This window comes from Tympanuchus pallidicinctus, unplaced genomic scaffold, assembly GCF_026119805.1.
Source record: "Tympanuchus pallidicinctus isolate F22 unplaced genomic scaffold, pur_lepc_1.0 scaffold3, whole genome shotgun sequence".
NCBI lineage: Eukaryota > Metazoa > Chordata > Aves > Galliformes > Phasianidae > Tympanuchus > Tympanuchus pallidicinctus.
Window position 1 is genome coordinate 96755505 of NW_026294747.1, and position 15433 is coordinate 96770937.

General features: G+C 37.1%; 1 long non-coding RNA gene across 1 annotated transcript in view; it reads right to left on the reverse strand.

Moving 5' to 3' along the window:
* Positions 1-757: 757 nt before the first annotated feature.
* The window catches only part of LOC128085193 (uncharacterized), an 86569-nt gene continuing 71893 nt past the window's right edge, over positions 758-15433 (reverse strand). The window contains exon 4 of the long non-coding RNA XR_008208830.1: positions 758-823. This is a non-coding gene — a long non-coding RNA (uncharacterized LOC128085193). The remainder of the gene's footprint in view (positions 824-15433) is intronic.

Sequence of the window (15433 nt, forward strand, 5' to 3'; positions counted from 1 at the left end):
CACACAAAACATGATAAAGTAGTGCTTCTTAAGTATCCATGTATTTCTGCAGTGTTCACTTGTAGTGTTTCCCTTTCTCCATTAATAACTTAGTAAATGCTGATATATCAGTAGGTTATAGGGAAAAAAACCTCACATGCTCAGGCTGGCAATTTCATTTTGTTAAAAGCAAGAAGTCCAGGCAGAGGATGAAGTCTATTTGCACTTGAAACAACAGAACAATTGGTTTGGAAAATAGAGCTTAATGTGTGAGCTGGCAGCTGCCCAAGTATCCCAGAAAGATATTCATTTTCTTTGCACGAAGACTTCCCGGTCTCTTCCTGAATGCACTGTTGATTGTGACAAGCAAAAGCTGCACAATCTAACCTCTCACCAGGTCTGATGATCCTTTGTAAGAAACAATTCTCACCTGAAAGGCCAGAAATAAGGGAATGCTTGTGCTTTCCACAAGATATAATGCTTGATCATGGGCATAAATTGGTTGGGAGGTATATTGTCATTTAATGCATGTTACATACTTGTCTGCAACAACCATCCTCCATTTCCCTTTCACTCTCTTTCTTTTCTCATGAGTGTCCACATTCCAGTGTGTTTCTGATATCTGACTTTTGACAGGAGTTTAATCAAAACACTGTTTCTAGTTTTCCCTACCAGTGAATCTGGTTGATTTGCTAATGGGTATTCCAGTGATTTATATTTAATTCAGTTTCTATATTACTGACTTTCTGAAATATTACTATTTGTCATAAACTCACCCATTTTCTGTTCACACATCCACTTCCAGTACAATTGGATTTTTGTCTTCTGAAAGCAAGATATTAAGCTGAAAAAAATACCATACATCTTCATTGTCATGCACCTTAATTCATAAGAAGCTATTTCCCAATTAAAAAATAACAACAATGACAAATCCTGTGTAAAAGTGTTAGAGATGCTATTTGACTTCCAGTTAGCTTGGCCTGGCTGGAAGTCAATATGTCTAATATGACACTGACAGGCAGCAATGGTCTATGAGTTGCTTACAGAGCACATACATTTTTCTTAACAACAAAAGATGGCTTTGAAGAGGAGAAAGAACAATATGTGTCAAGCATATTTTTCTTTGATATCCCTTTGCCTAATGCTTTTTTGTCTTATGATTGAATTATGGCTATCATTAAATGGCTATGATTTCCAAAACAAGAAAGAGTGGAAAAGGGTGCACGTAATTGGCAACACATTGCTGTAGCTGCTGTCCTTCTTGAAGTACTGTTTGCAATTTCAGTCCCCACACCTAAAAGGGACATAGCAAAGTTAGAGAAAATATGAAGAATAAGAAATAAAATAATTAGGCAGAATGAGCTGCTTCTTTGTGAGATAGTGAATGAGCTGAAACTTGTCAAGTTGGACAGCAAATGGGTGAGGACTGAATGGGGCTCCTGATAACAGTGGACAAGGTGAGTTTCAGAAAATCCCATACTATTTGATCTAGTTGTCTCACAAAAAATAGAAGATTAACCTAAAAAGAATTTTTTAAGTACTTCTTTCTGTTTTTAAATAACAGTAACGAACTTCTGAAATTTACTGCCACTGGATGATCAGGAGGCTGAAGGCTTTAATGTGTTTGAAGAGGACTGGACAAATTCACTGACAACAGGTCATAAGCAGACGCTAAAATAAATAGGTACGGATGCTCTCTCTAACATCCCTCATCCAGCAATTGTTAGATGCTGAAAAAGTACAAAGGGAACAGATCACAGAGAGTAGCCAGGTTTGCTCGCTGTTCCCAAAGAGTATCTGCTGTTCTCACTGCTGAGGATGGAATACGTAGGGCACAAAAACAAGATAAAAACTGCCATGGTGGATTAGATCACTACTAACACCATCATCTCATTCTGATTTCTATGTGCCTGTGCTATTCCCAGCACAACAGGGACCTCTTTGCATCAAAACCTCATGGAATCCAAATAAACAGTAGTAAAATAGGCACAAGCCTACAGAAACTATGTAACATGCTTGCTGAAGACAGAATGTGTTTCCTCATTATGTGACAAGATAATTTGTTGCTCCAATTTTATCTTTCCTTTTATATTTCTAAAGGACACATTTATACTTTTAAATAATGCATATATTCTATTGATCAGGCAATTTTAGTTAGAAGTGATTTGAAGGAATAATGCACTATCAACCTCAGATTAGATTTAAAAAGCTAAAGTAAATGTGACCAAATAGAAAAACAGTATTTGTTTAATAACTTCCTTTTTTTTATTATTTTTTTTTTTATTTCCCTCTGCTGGAAATTGATACATTGCTATGGTAATTCATCCATTTTATACTCTAATCAAAACAACATACAGACCCAAGGAAAGAAAATTACCCTCTATATAAAAGTATTAAATTAGAAGCACGTCTTTACTATGATAATCAGAAGTACTTAAAGTTGACCCCAAAGCAAAAGTAATTGGGTCTCTGCTCTTTTGTGTTTCTTAATTATTTCTGGAGGGCATACAAGAAGTTGTCATTTTTTTTTTTTTTTCTGCATTAGAAATGAAGATGTTTTCTGCTTTAGAGGACTTGAGACCTGAGACTTCACAAGAGTCAAAATCAGAAGTGATTTGCAGAAGAAGGAAGGATTCTGACATTTCTTTGTGTTTGAGTCTCACATACAGTTATATAGAGCAGTAGAATAAACAGCCATGGAAAAGATAGTATGTGTATTTATCATTATATCCAAGGTAGATAAATTCATGTGCTTATCTGTGTTACCTATGAGAAACAGACACATTCTGGATTTTCCAACTAGAAATTGATAAGTCTATATACATTTATCCTCAGTTTAGCCAAGTTATTTTGAAACTTCTCAGCTGATTCTGCTAATAGCACAACAATTCTTAATAGCCCTTGTCACCAGGTTATGGGAAAAGCTACAAGAAGGCCTGCTGCTTGATGCATGCTCACAAGCATATACTTTTTGAAGGAACACAGCATTCCTCAATGAAAGGAGTAAGTGAAAAAACAAACAAACAAGCCCACAACAACAAAACCACAGAAAACCCTGCCATGTTCTTCTGATCCAAGTTGTGGTATAGTGTGGTATAGGATCATCATATGGAAAAAACCAAATATATATATATATATATATATATATATATATATATATATATATGAAAAGACTAAACATTTAGTGAATAAACAAATAATGGTCCTCTATCTGGCTATTGCATCTCCAGTGTAGTCTGAAGCAGGCAATTACAAATTACTTGCATATTTGGAACTGATCAGTGGTTAGCTAGGTATTTCTATTTTCTGCTTCTTCCAGTGGAAAAAAAAAACACCACCACCAACAACAAAAAACCCCAAAAGCACTATTTTCTATTATTTTCAATTATTTTGCAAATAATTGCATAATCACCTCCAGATTCTTACATCAGGTCATCATAATGAAGTATCATAAAAATCAAAGTAAACCGTATTTGTATCTTCTTTCATCAGTGACCACTCGTTGATAAATACCTGTGGTTTGCAACAACATCTATTGAGAAGCCTAAATCTAGACTTACCAAATAGAATAATGCCTAGTATTCATAAATTAGCTAATTTTTGCTCCAAGTATAGTAAAAGCATTTCTTCTTACCCCCTAAGCAAGGGGAAAAAATGATCTTTGCCCAGTAAAGTATTTTCAGCACAAGTCTAACCATAAGCACGAGTGGCACTGTACTCATGAAATTACAGCAACAATTTAGCAAGAAATGTAGAAATACTGTATAATGTTTTTGCTTTTTTTTCCAATCGTGTTTTTCTCCCATCCTGCTAACATGTCATTTTTCTGTTCGTATACTAACCTCTGATGAAATATTGAATTACACAAAGACCACTCACACCTCTGTGCCCAATCCCTCTCCGGCACGAGACTGCTGAAACTTAACATTCCCTGAAAGATCTACTGACGTTCCCCAAGCATCCAAACGTGACACCATGCAGCACCGCAGCCCTGAGCGAGCACAAGCTCCCACCAACCTGCGGACAATACCTCCTTCTTATCACGCAGGAGGCTTTGGGGTGACCGTTGAGTGCACTCTGATTTTACAAACTGTCATATGGCGAGATAGTGGTGGGTTTCAATGCCGTCACCTATTCAGTCAGCCCAGATGAACTAGAATCACCATTTCAGTTATATCATAGCTCGGGGCGAGAACATGTCACCCTCTTTATTTCCAGCTCGGAACAAGCTGCTTAGGCAGATGCTAACTGTGGTCCTCCCTGCCATGTTCTGTAGAGTGGCCTTTGTCTGGGTTAATTGAGCCCCCACTCCATTTAATAGGCTGTTGAAGTCTTATTGAAACAGAGCTAGTGCCGCAGGTTAAATACATTGCAGTGCTCTTGTTAATCCCCTCATTAACGGAGCTGTAAAGCTTGTTGAGAGCTGTGAGTTTGCATATATTATCAGAGAGTTCTTCACTCAAGTGCTATCAATAAAATGACAAAGCCAGTTTGCAAATACTGAAATCAACAGTGACACAAAGCTAGATACCTTAAAAAAATAAACAAGTTAATAACTGATAAATCTCATTTTCACACTTGGAGAATATAAAAAAAAAAAAACAGATTGAAGAATCTCTTTTTTTTTTTTTTGGATGAACTTAAAGCATGAATTATACAAACATGATTGCTTTCTGTATGCAAAGAACACAAGCAAGAAAAATACCACTTCTTCAACAGGGGCTTCTGACTGAAGTTGGGCGGTAGCTGCTGAGAAACAATTTAATGAGCCACAAACAGACTAAAAGCACTTAGTAAGCCCAAAGAAAATGAATGAATTCACAACACAAATTAAGTGAACTTAGAGATAAAATACCATGAACATACAAAGAAAGCCTTCTATGATCTCCAAAGGAAAAGGAATAAGAGTGGGCCTTGAGGATGGTTAGAAGTCTTCAGCAAATCAGGGCTCTTTCACACCTGCCAAGAGGGGAGGCATGAGATAGGCTTCCCTCTAGTATGTGTATGGTGGAATATAGCTGACTGTCCATCAGCAAAACAATAGGAATACAGAACTCTTCTCTGAGACACAAGGGAAATCTGAGGACTCCGAGCTGGAGAGGCAACCAATAAAAGCAGAACTGTCTGGAGGCCAATCTCTCTGGTGCCCACATCTTAGAGTACTTCGCAGTCGTCAGGTGAAGACAACCAGCAGTCTCCTGAGTTCATGTTTTCCCTAACACTGATCTGAAGTAGTATTTTTCCTTATAATAAGAGAGCCAGAATGTCTTTAAAGTATCTCTTCATGCACTGTCTCCTCCATCTTATATCTGTATGGTAGGAATGACTCTTGGCAGACCACAATGCCATAGAGGAGGCCATAAGTAAAATGTTCTCAGTTCATGTTCATAATATTCATATCCAATGGGGTAGTTTCTGAAACATGATACAGAAGATTCCTCTATAGATAACTCCTGGAAGTTCATTTTCTAAAACATAATTTTCATGCCTTTACATGTCCATTATTTTCAAGATTCTGCTCTGATTTGCTGGCCTGTAAGAAAACTCGATCCACATTCTCTTCCTTCCTAAACAGTTGTAATTCTGATTAAGGCCTCTTTTTTAAACCCTGGAATAAAGCTCAGACAAAGTTTGCAAATCTACCTTAAGAGCCTACCTCAATGCATGCAGAACTGTAATTAGGCTGCTCAGAGACTTTAGTACAGAATACTCTCACAGGATAATGAGAACAGTGTCTTCTCAAGCTCTTTTAAAACTTTACCCTTAACACTTTCTTCTAAGAATGAATCCTGTGCCTTCCTGAACATTTTTTTTTAGCTAATAAAGGCTGTATACTGACAGGTTTTTTTTTTGTTGTTTTTTTTTTGTTTTTTTTTTTTTTTTTTTTTTTTTAAGCTATGGTTTGAAATTCTTCCATTTCATATTTGGAAACTCATGAAATTGACCTTTTTTATTTTTTATTATTATTATTTTTAAAATATGTTAAAAGTATTTTTAGGGTTTTTAGTTATGCTTATTATAATAAGTAGTCATTTACAGTGTATCATGTTGTATCCAAGGAAGGGCAGAACATGGTTTCTACAGGCTGTTCTGTCATTCCCTTTTGAATTTCACACACTGTCTTGTTTGTGGTATCTGCTATTTCCTTTTTCTTTAAAGCAACCGTTACAACAGTGTGGAAACACAGATGCAAACTCTCAAGGCTCAAAGTCAGAAGAGGGAAAATAGAAGAACTTAACTAGAGTCCATTGAAATAACACAGAACTGGCAAAAGTTAGGGTCTTTTGTTTTATCCCAGAGCTTAAAAATGTAATTTTCTTTTGCAATACTTTTACTTTTACCATAATAGCAATATAAATGATAATTTTTGTCCAGCACAGGAAAGAAAATAAATAGTACTGATGGAGTATTTTATATATATATACTGATGGAGCATGGAGAAAAGTGTCCCTCACTACCTGGCATACTTGGGTAGGAGTTGCTATTTTCCATTCCAATTTATACAACTGCTGTCAAAGAAGGAATTCCATTCCTTTCCATGGAAAGTATACAATTCAATAGTATTTCTATTAATAATTAAAGCCTTTGGGTAGCAGCAAGTGACTGCAGAACATTTGCTAGAATTTGCAGTTCTTGAATGAAATAGGAGTATTAGCAAAAGTAAACCAACAATATTATTTAATGGAATTTCCTCAGCTTCCTTCTACTAGTTGTCTCAGGAAAACTTCAAATTTGAGCCTGTAGGTAGGCAATGGTAGAATAAATACACTGCTGCAAGCAAAGGTCCAATGAATGACTGTCCATCTGTACAAAGCTTGCTTTGCTCCCCATGGATCTAAAATGGCACCTGTTAAGCAACACACAGATGGGTTTTATGTTTGCCAGTTGATCTAAATAGGGACTGTCTTACTGATGGTGATCCTTGGCTGGCCAAAGAGCTCAAAAAATAAAAAAAAGAAAAAGAAAAAAAAAAAAAAGGAAAATCTGGGCATAAGAACACAATTCAGTTTTAGAAATATTTCGTTTCCTAGATTTGAGTAAAATAACTTTTAATTCAATTTTTATTTAGTAACAGGCAAAGCAAACTGGGATTTCACCTGATGAATACCTGGCGTTAATCAATAACACAGCTTGTGAGCATTTCAGAAAAATCTTTTCTACCAGCAACCTCCCATTGAGGCTACAAGCAAGGAGTATCGACTGTTTGCCTTCATCTAATCCTCATCGCCTTCCGGTCTAGAGAAGCTCATGTGATATGATATCTCTTCAGTGTTGTGTTCAGCTGTTATATGCTGATGCTTTATTGCTCAGGATCTACTCATTCACTCAGTTAACATTCAGTTTTCCATTGTACACAGTTCTCAGAATCTTACAACTAGTAATCATCCACACAGTTCAGTGCTATGCTTTAGTTAAGCAACAGGGATTTGAAAGCAAAGCTAATGTGGTCCTGTTTCCTTTTAGTCAGTCAAAAGGAGCCTATACTAGGAAGAGTTTGACTGACAGAAGAATAAATTGATTCTTTAGTTCACAGCTTTTTTGTATAAACTTTTCTAAGTCTTTATTCATTTTATGTGCGTGTTACTCTCCAGTTGTCAGGAGTAAATTTTCCTAGCAGTAGTAGTGGAGGATATCTGTTTCGTGTAGCATTCTCATTTCATAACAGCAATCCTTACCTCTTACTATCAAAATCTATGGTAATACTAATATTCTTGCTTGCTTTCTACAGAGAAGGCAAACTTTTTTCCAGACTTGACTGGTATATGTTGAAGTATAATTGGATATAATCTTTTTAAAAGAATGGGGTTTTTTTGGTAAAGTGTTTTTTTCTTCTTTATTTACTTTTTGTTGTTGTTGTTGTTTGGAAATGTATGTAATTAATGCTCTATTTCTACACACAGTTGAAGAAAGAGACTTGTTTAGACCACATTCAAGCATAGAACCCAGAGAATTAGGATTACTTTTCTGTATAGTCCAGCGTCTAATTTTGGATAATTTTGGATAAGCAGTTATTCAACAGTTCAAGGTCTTTATAGCTCCTTTGGTTTAGGTTTTTTTTTTTTTTTTTAAGATCCCACTCTCTTATGAATATTCCAAAAATTTTCTGCATGTTCTTCACGAACATTGCAAAAGCTGTGGCTACCCAATAATGAGCTTCAAACAACTGCTTTTTCACATTAGAAAGAGAAGAATTCCAATGTTGTACAAAACTTAGCATTTAACACATGTTCAAGAAAAAACCCAACAGTACATCCACACAACCAACAAAAAAATCCAGCACTATTTAAAGAAAATCACCATGGAATAATGAAGTACAAAGCATTAATGTTAGAATAGTTACTACAGTTACCTTTGTCCCTCCAGAGAGAAAGTAACCCAGCACACTCTTTAGAACATAGAAACATGACTCTCTGCTAAGTATTTTCCATAAGGGAAAAATATTCTGATGATATTGGCAGAATGTGAACTGCAGTTTTAAAGAGAGCCTTGAGAGTAACGTAAACAACTACATTGCTCTACTCAGGTTTCTAATTCCCTATGGTCAGTTTGAAATTTCCATGCATTATGATGAATGAATTTGCCTAGACAGTACTTGGGATTAAGTGATTTCCTTCTTACAGCATTTGAGTTATCTCAGACAACTCAGTTGAGAAATCTGCCCCTGCCTCACATAAAATATGAGATTACCATATTTCTAAACATATAATTTTCCCTCTAATGTGATTTTTTTGTTTTGTTTTGTTTTGTTTTGTTTTTTGTCTGCATATTGAAAAAAAAAGAAATCACTGGGGGGAAAAAAAAAACAACCATGAAGGAAAGTGAATTAATGAAGTACCAGGTCCTCACTTTTGATGTACTAGTTGCTGGCTCTATAATGAAATGTGTGTTGACCACTTGTACGGGAGATCACTGCAAATAATTTGTCTTGTCATTTATTATGGGAGCCACACAATGATCTACATTGACTGAAGTGCCAAAAAAATAGAGACAACAAAGTTTTAACTGCTCCTAGCCAGGTACTTCTCCATACCTCAGGGCCCCAGCAGAGCCTGTTGCATCAGCTCAGCAAAGAATTTGACAAGGCCTTGACTCCTTATCTCTCTATTTCACTTGAGCAAATGTGTTAATAGATCTAATGCCATCTTATTTTCTCACTTTGGTTCGATAGAAGGTGACCAGACAACGAGTGTGAGGTCATTTTGGAAAGAGGAGGACCGCTGAGGTGAGGGTCATTCAAAAGGCAAGGTGCAAGAGTTCAGGATCTTGCCTCCTGGGAAAACCAAAGTTTTCACTCTGATTTCTACATTTTTGCAAATTCCTTGTCACAAGTTATATCTGCACCTTTTTAGCCCATTTGTCTTCCTTGCTAGCGATCATCTTTCCCTAGCTTTGTGGATAGAGAAAAATGTCCAGAATTTCACAGAACCAAAGAATGGTTGAGGTTGGAAGGGACTTCTGGAGGTCACCTGTCCCAATCCCTGCTCAATCAAGGATATCCAGAATAGGTTACCTGGTCCCATGTCTACGTGGCTTTTGCAGTTCTTCCTGAACCTGCTCTGCTCCAGGCTGAAAAGTTGTAGCTCTCTCAGCCTCTCCTCATAGGAGAGGTGCTCCAGTCCCTTTATCATCTTGGTTGCCCTGTGTTGGACTTTTTCCAATTTGTCCGTGCTTTCTAGGATGTCCATGTGCAAAAAAGCGTGCAGATAAGCCTAGAGAAATATACAGCGTAAGTGCAGGATGACATCATTACTGCCTGCCATCATTGGATGCGACTGTCAGTCTCTTCTTCAGAGTTAAACCCACTTTCCTCTGTGAACTAGAGAGGCTCACATTTCCTGTAGCTTGTGCTAACTTCTTACAGCTGCAAACGAAAGAGCCGTTGCTGTAGCCAGACAGACATAGGGGACAACGTAATGCATTGTGCTACTGTTATCCTAGACAGGTGTAATTAGAGTTGCATGGGAGTTTCACAGCAGTTGCATCTCAGACAGGATCCACCAGGGGGATGGATATGCTCATTTGAGAGTCAACTTTTCCAGCAGATTTGGCTCAGTTAATAACTGACTCTCAGATGAAACATGAGAAAGGTGAATAATCCCTAGTTGTTTGCAACAAACTCTTACTTCTACTCCTTGTTTTGCTTACTGCACATTCCTGACATCTCATTCTGAGCTGCTATATATTGAGGTGCGCCTCATTTCCAGATGCCATGGAAAAATCAAGGTAGATTCTTCGCTGTAGTAAGCATGGATGCTTCTTTGATCTGAAAGTGGTAGACTGGGTCAGAGTAAGCATCCAGGACTCAATCTGTTGGAAATCTTGTAGAAAACAAAAGACTTCTGAGTGCAGTAACCATCCTCCATGTGCAAACACTCACCATCCCAGGAGCAGGAAGACTGGCTATTTTGTAAGAGTGCCAAGAAGACAGAAGGCCATCTGGTGCTATAGACTAATCTAACAGCACTGAAGTCAGTACAGACTGGTTAGTGTATAGTACATAAGGTTCTCTTGCAGACAGATTAGACTACGTAGCCAAGAGAGACTGGACATTACCTTATCTGTGCTATAGAAGCAAACACTGACAAACTGGCAATATGGCCTTCAGAAGGACCAGAGTCAGAAGCTGATAGTAGATTTGTTTGAGATTAAGAACTTAGGTAAAGAATGTAGTTGAACGTGTAGGACTTGCATACAAATCAGCATGAACGAATTCCAGCGTAATTTAACTTAGGACTGCTGTTAATGTTAGTACAGATAGTTTGCAAGAGCATAAGGATCTTATGAAAATAATAGGAAAAGAAATGGAGGGTACTGTGGAATTCAAATGGAAAGAGTACAGGTTAGTGCTAGCACATGCAGTCATACAAATATAACCCATATCTCAGTGGTGTGCTATATTTACTGCATTAAATATAATGGCATTATATCCTAATATGAATGTATTTTATTCAAATCCTTCATACAGAGCAGTGAAATAAGTTAAGCAGGCATGCAAGAGGAGGAGGAGGAGAAGGAAAAGACAGAGTTTTTGCACAGATCAAAATATGGTGAAGTAGTAAGAAAGAAAAAGCAAGAAAAATGGTTGCTATGGCACCAGGTTATCCATGGTGTGCCACTAGGTTCCATTCTAGGGCATCTGTTATTTATCAACTATCTGGAAAGAGTTTTACTGACATTCCAGAATTATTTAAGTTGATCAAGACCAGAGAAGCTGTGAAAAACTTTGGAGGCCTTAAGCAAGTTGAGTGAATAGAAAATATGATGGCAGATGAAACCAGATGCTGGCAAATATCTTCAGCACACTTTAAAGGAAATCACTGGAACTGCTTGCTTTCCTGGGTTCTAAACTGACTCTATCTCAGAAAAAGATTCAACTGTGCACACATCGGAAAAGATCATCACTCATGAAGAAGTGGTGGTGGAAAAAGTAAACAGTTACTGGACTACGCAAGAAATATACATACATACATACATATATATATGCTATAATTTAAAGGGTTCAAAAAAACTAGCTGAAATAAAAATTAGTAGAAACACACTGAAAGACTCTCCTGTGTTTGCTTATAAAGAAATGGGGACACAAGTAAAGAATCAAGATAATAAATTGTATGCTTTCAATTTGCTAACAATAAAGCATTCATTGAAACAGAAATTTAGTGGGACTTTCAAGTGGCAATAGGAAAATCTGCACACAAAGCAAAACTAGCTTACGGACTCCTTATAGTGGAATGTCATTACAGCAAAATGTTCAGAAAAATTCAAAAAGGTCAGATACATATGTGGGAATGAGATTATAGAATTATATCGTTAAATATTAGGCATCACATAATAATTTCAGATACACATATCAACCAACAGTTAGAACTTTTGGAATCACTAATTTTTGCCAACAACTTGGGCCCTGCTTTAAATACCACTGCAAGCATTGAGACCTGTGAAAAGGGGAAAGCAAAATTTTACATACAGCAGTATGATAATTTATATTTCCTGGGAACTAACATAAAGTTTGCCTAAAGGATCAAAACTAAAGTTAGATCTGATTTGGGCATTCAGGATGCTCAGGGCTCTTGTCCAGTCATTTTCTGAATATATTGAAGGATTGAGATTCCATTTCTCCGAGCCGTTGTTCAAGTATTTGCCCACTCTCTCTGTACTCCTTTCTATGGCCTTCAACAACATGTGCTCCCCTAATTCTCTACTGAATTTGTTTCTGCATCACAAAATCACAACATGGTTGTGGTTGGAAAGGATCACAGGTAGTCACCTGGTCTAACTCTTCTGCAAAAGGATGGCCATCTACGGATTAGTCAGTTTTCAGTACAGAGTGACGTTACATGTGCTTCCATGTAAAGTCCTACCCCTTCAGATTGAGGGTAATATTAGTCCTTGAATGACATGCAGGAATTTAGTGAAATATGTGCTTTGGTCCATAAAGAAGTAAGAAATCAGCTCAGCTGACGATGCCTTTTAGGAAATCCTTAGAGGAAATCATCTGCTGATAGGATGGAGGATCAGGCCTGTAAGTCTGCAAGTTGAAGGATATGTGTTCAAGTTGCAGAAGCAGAGAAACTGAAGCTAAATCTGCAAAAGACATAGACGGTTCCTGTGTGGTCATGCAGAGGAGGAATGAGACAAGACTTACCTAGGCTACAGGTGGATAAGATGCAAACTGAGAAACCTCTATAATTATTCCCAGTACTGGGGTTCCAGAGCTGAGAATCCCAAAAATCGGATATTTTTTTCTGTGATGTATTTATTATTTGTCCTTACAGAAAAATATCAATACTCAACAGCACGAAAGAACAAAGTGAAAGATGGAAATGGAGGCAGTCAAGATTCTGGTAAAAGGGAAGGGATAATGGTGTGACAGAAGAAGAAGACACCATTAAAACAAATATATACCACAGAAATATGTTGCATGATATGTGAAAAATTGTTTGTAAGTGCAAACATAAGGCCATACGTGTATGCGAAGTATAGGACATTTCGTCTTTCTTACATTTTACAACATAATTTCAATTAATAACTATTAAGTCAACAGGTACTATCTTTTTTTCTTTTTTTCTGTCTTTTTTTTTTTTTTCAGTATGTGTTATAAATGCTATGGTTCCCGTTCATTTTGTTCTTACCAAGAAGCAGAAGTGCAAACTTCTTCCTACCAGTGATTATATTAACCAGTGGGTGCCACTGTACACCAGACAGAGGTATTGGAAACAGATAAAAAAGAACAGCTGAAAATTGAGCAATGTAGTCAAAATTCTTATTCATATGTGTTAATACTCCTTTGAGAAATAAAACTTTTCCTGTAATTTATAGCAAACATAATGTCCAGCAAGATGAAATTCCTGATCTTTACTTGTGTCCTGATTCATTTCATTGAAATGAATCTCATTATAGCTATTTTCACTTCTATTTTATACATGTTTAATTGGATTTACAGAAAATAAAGATATAAGCATTCAGGTAAAGACTTTTACTTCACAGATTTAATACAATCCCTGAGCAGATCACTTCAAAAATGGGAAAAATTTAAGGTGTCAAAAAATGTCACTTTTAATCATGACTGTCAAGATAGCAGTGGTGAGATACATTACTCCAAAGTTACTAAGACAAAATTATATGCATTTTCTATTACTTAGAAAAAGTTTTATTCTGAATTGGTCTGGTATGAACCCAGAGATCTCTACTGGAGTTGGGTTGGTGTAAACCTGGAGGGATTGAAATCCAGATCTGTCCCACAGCACGTCTTTCATGCTATAATTTTCTGAAGAGTAACTTCTGAAACAATATATACTGGAATAAAGAAGAAAATAACTCAGACATTATCAGTAGAGTTATTTATGATAGACAGATACAGGAATGAAACCAGAGTCCTGTCTTCAGAATTACAATTACTCCTGCTGAGTCTCTTTTCTTGGGATGAAAACAGATGGTTGATGCATCAAGGCCAGATTTTAATCTCAGCTGCAATCATGTACGTCTGAAGCTGTTTTGCTGAAGTCTTTGCAGGGGCTTGCTTTCACAATAGAAAGTGGTCAGTGGCTTAAGGTATTCCCAATACCCAGCTTGTTTTCATTGGCATGATGTCCCTTCAGGGATTTGGGTCAAAATAAAACAATTAATAAAACATGACTTTTTCAACTTGGAGTAATTCCCTGATTTAAACCAAAAACTGACGCCCAACCACTTGCACCAGCACAACTTGGAGGGTGATGTCCCATGACAAACACCAGAGCAACTGGAATGGGAATACTATGTAGTCAACAAACATGAAACTGCAGCCTCAGGAGGTTACCAATGATCAGAGAACTAAAACAATGATGTAAAGCCAGCACTCTGGTCAGGAAATGGGGAGAACAATTTGGAGTTTACTTGGATAAGTTAGAGGCTTTTAAACTGTGTACATGTGATGAAATTTGTTAAGGCCTAGAGCTTATGGACAATTGGATAAAATAATTTAAAGCTGTTAGCAACTATTATTGGCCTCGAGGATACAAGAGGCTCCAAAGAAGTGGAAGTAGTTAACCAACATACACAGAGAAAGTGATCATTTTAACCCAGAATGTGTACATGCACTCAATGGGCAGGACAGTCATACTTTGTTCCACATGTCTGGCTATCTCCCTAGTGTTTGCAATGGTATTTTTGCAGCTGTGTGGTAAGCCAGGTCTGAAAGGTCTTTGCATCTCCCTCTCTATCCCTCTCCTCCCAGCAGGGTTAGCTCTGTTGGATCAAATCCTTAATTTTACTTAGTATGTAGCTGTGCAGACACCAAATGCCTTACAAGGAAAAAGAAGCAAGTAAATGAGGCATGAGGATTCCTCCTTGTGGCAGCCCTTACTAGGACAGCCCAGCCCAAACTTATCTTGGTATCATAATCACAAGATCGGACTCAGAAGCTGGTCACTGTAATTGAACTCAACAAATAATCACACAAGATAAGCCCAGGATTGAATAGAGAGAAAAGCAATATCCAGGTAACATTTGTTAGATTAAAACAGGTCAGGTCAACCTCATTTCTGACTATGGCAAGTAACAGGACGTATATCAAGAAGAGAAGCATCACTCATGCTATAATTAACCTTCACTTTTGTCACTATTTTCTGTGATAATCTCGTAAATCAGGCTGGGTATTGTGCCCTGGATAGCTACTTGCCAGATGAACATGCTTAGATGTTAGTTTTCAGTGTTCAAAGCTGGAACACAAAATGATGAATCCATATGTAAAATAGCAAAAAACAAACCATCAACATTGCAGAGATGTCTATTTCAACATTATCATATGGGAGAAATATTTCAGTCAAGTCAGGAGCTAGAAAAAACAGACTTTCTTTATATTACTTCCATTTGTGACAGATAGAATGACTAACAAACTGACAGCTACACTTCCTCTGTTTGTCCAACTGGCATTTCTTTTTTCCTGGCGTGTAACTCAGCTGCCTTAGAAGTGTGC